This window comes from Etheostoma spectabile, chromosome 16, assembly GCF_008692095.1.
Source record: "Etheostoma spectabile isolate EspeVRDwgs_2016 chromosome 16, UIUC_Espe_1.0, whole genome shotgun sequence".
NCBI lineage: Eukaryota > Metazoa > Chordata > Actinopteri > Perciformes > Percidae > Etheostoma > Etheostoma spectabile.
Genome location: NC_045748.1, coordinates 12,733,225 through 12,736,512, shown reverse-complemented (window position 1 = coordinate 12,736,512; position 3,288 = coordinate 12,733,225). Strand labels below are relative to the sequence as shown.

Genomic DNA, 3,288 nt, shown 5'->3' with positions numbered 1-3,288 from the left:
TGTTCTGCTCTTGTTTTCATAACACCTGTAAGAATAACGTTTACCCACTGACCCTAAAAGCGGAGACCTCGGAGCAGTGGAATGCGGTCAGATGTCTGTGTTTCCATTAGAAGTACCAGGATGGTATAGAGTTTGGACAGCTGACGTAACTTGACAGTGTTTCTTGTCATAACAACCCCCGCGCAGCTGAGACGGTGGTGAAGCAGGATGCTTGCAATCATTAAACAAATATCCTTGACTCCATTTTTTCTCACAAATGTAATTTCTGATATATTTTTTTATTTAAACTTTGCATGTTCCACAGAAATTCATGTTCTATGCCGTTCTTCTGTGCGTGTCACATCTTTCAGACAAACCGGCTAAGGTCGTAACTTTGGGTTCAACATTTGGGGGGTTACATTTTTCATTTTTAACATCAACCATCAATGTATGGTGCAAATATCTATTTATGAAAAGGAAATTATAATTGCACTGGCCATTTTTGATTATTGGAGGGGTTGTAACCCCCCTATCCCCCCACTGTAAATTACCTATGAAACTGGTATAACTATTACTGTACATATGTGTCTTTCCTCTGATTTCAAAGAGCTTGGAATAGCGCATATCACCACTGTTGAATGAGAACTCTTTAACAGGAGTAGAAAAGCTGTTTTGTTGTAAGCATGACCACCAAACATATTTTCCAGTTTAACCAGTGGGATTTCAAAGGCTTTAATAAGACCAAATGTGGCCGAGGTTTCTCAAGCCCCAGAGGAGCATGTCATTCTTCGACTGAAGTGAAAACATGAAAATCACCACTCTTCATGTCTCCATCTGCAAATGGAATACTTTTGGTGCAGAGAATTGTATTGATGCCTACAGTACACACTTTCTATACATGCCCCTCTGCAGACCCACTAATGCATGTGATGCGGAGTCAATCAGTGAAAAGTGCAGGTGTATAGATGAATGCAAAAATACAGTCCAGTAGAGGTTGTACATACACTGCACTTCACACTCTCCAGGGTGACACAGGGTAAAGCTGTTTTGGCAGGAGGAGCTGACTCCTGGCACAAAAAAAGCTCCTAACCCACTCTTTGTTGCACTTTAGGGAGATGATATGGAGGCTGAAGGTGCATTAAAACTGCATCCGCTCACTACTGACACTTTAGGAGGTGTTGTGTCAGATCAAGTCTGATTTACGCCTCATCCACTCATGCTGTCGGAGGGATACAAGCCAGCATGTTCCCCCAGCATGTTCATATTGCCTGGATAACACTGTCGGAAAAACCTGACACCTATATATTTTAAAATACCTAGACTCTTCACAAAGACCAGGCCTCTGCCTTCCTGCCAGTCCAGTGACTTCTTTCTCCAGTTTGTTAACACTGGTACTTACAAGACTGCACCAGCTCCATTTCCTGCTCACTCATCGTGACGCGAGTTAAGTCACTTCATTATTTTGGTGTATTTAGTATATGGTGTGTCATTCATAGGGCTGCACATCGTTTTTTTACTGCATCGCAATATCAACTGGAGCAAGCATACGTGAAAGAATGCGACCGATCAGGAAAGACACTTTTTGTGTTGGTTGAAAGAAAATATCAGTAGTATTTTTCAGCTGTGACTTTTATATTCAATGTTCAATAAAATAGTGTTGGAAATGGAAATTTTCTTTCATTTGTTTCATTTATTAAACAAGCAATTTGCTGTATTAGAGCACAATACTGAAATCAGCAGAAATAGAACTGAGTACACTTTAATTTGTGTTAAGTTATTGCAGGTAATATCGTTATCGCATATTTTCCTAATATTGTGGAGCCCTAGTCATTTACATTTTCAGGTAACAGTTTTTTTCTATGTGTGTGTATATATATCTATATATACACACACACACACACACACACACACACTATATTTTATATCTTCAACCTTATTTCCATTTGTCATTAACTCAAAACATATAGCATCTTGTTGCATGGGGGGGGGGGGAATCACCAGAGGCCTCACCATCCCATATCATCACAATATTGATGTCATTATGTCATATTAATGCAATTTTAAACATATATACTGTATATAATATAAACATATTGCAATAATCTGTGATATATTGCAATTTTTTACCTTTTTTCAAACTATCCAACTATTTTTTTCCCAATTTCAAATGATTTCCCAAAAAGGAAACTTTGTCAACATCAGTTTTATCTAAAAAAGATACGTTTCTTCATCTCTCTGTAAAATGGGAGTGTCAAGCAGACAAACAGACCAACACATATAACATAATAGATTGATACTTGCCGTCTGTGTATCGATACAGTATTACCACAGAAAATATTGCGATACTATTTATTCCCCCCCACCCCTACTGTTGCAGCGGCACAGCTAGATGATAAGAGCCCAAAGACACATGTACTTGTCTAATGTGCTACAGATAAACAAAATGTAATCTTGAAAAACTGACAACAATGAGTTTGGTTCCTCGTATCTACACACTCGTCTCTCCCGATTGAAATGGTTTTAGTGGAACGATGCATATTTGCGGTGTATTCAAGAAATTACACGATTGCTAATTATCAGACTTACAGCAATGTCGTGATTCCACGTGGGTTGGTGCTTCTGCTTTGGCGGTGTTGGGTGCACGCTGAAGTCAGGATGTAGGTTGGAGCATCTGTTTGCATCCACTAAGCAGTGACACAGTCATTTGTTGGGGTGGGAAAAAAACGGCTGTGCTACTTGGTAACATGTCTTTCTACAGTATCAACCTGACCTTTAAAAAAAAAGAAACAGTCTTTGTGAACAATCATTCATATTTTAGTGAGTTTTTCAACTCTCCCCCAACCTGTTTTGATTAAACCCCCATTTCTTACATTGGCTCTTCGATTGCCACCCACTGACAACCTCCAGGGCCAAATGCAAACAAGATTGTATGCATTATTTGAAAGTTGACAATGGACCAACCGCATTAAAACCAACCACCCTTCCATTCTGCCCTGTGGAAGAAAAATTCAGAAGAGGGAACTTCATCTTAAGCATACATTTGTCATTTTACTGACAAACAAAAAACTAAATATACCAGGATCACAGTGTGTACACATGATGCATCACCACACATATTGACGTGTTTGCACACTCATCCACATGCTGTGTGCGTTTCTGTTTGTGTGTCTTGAATCCAAATTGCAGGCATTTGAATCCAATCCTTGGACTGTTGTCTGAACGCACTCCATGACCCCATCGCCAGCTAGGCACCCTGTCGGTGGGACAAAGAGCGTGTTGTTATACGAGGGGCTTTAGATGTGTAATTAC

The 3,288-nt window shown here is 39.6% G+C and overlaps 1 long non-coding RNA gene across 1 annotated transcript in view; it reads left to right on the top strand.

Moving 5' to 3' along the window:
• LOC116704696 (uncharacterized) overlaps positions 1 to 2,679 on the top strand; it is an 11,889-nt gene extending 9,210 nt beyond the window's left edge. Inside the window, exon 3 of the long non-coding RNA XR_004335759.1 lies at positions 2,669 to 2,679. This is a non-coding gene — a long non-coding RNA (uncharacterized LOC116704696). The remainder of the gene's footprint in view (positions 1 to 2,668) is intronic.
• Positions 2,680 to 3,288: the final 609 nt, after the last annotated feature.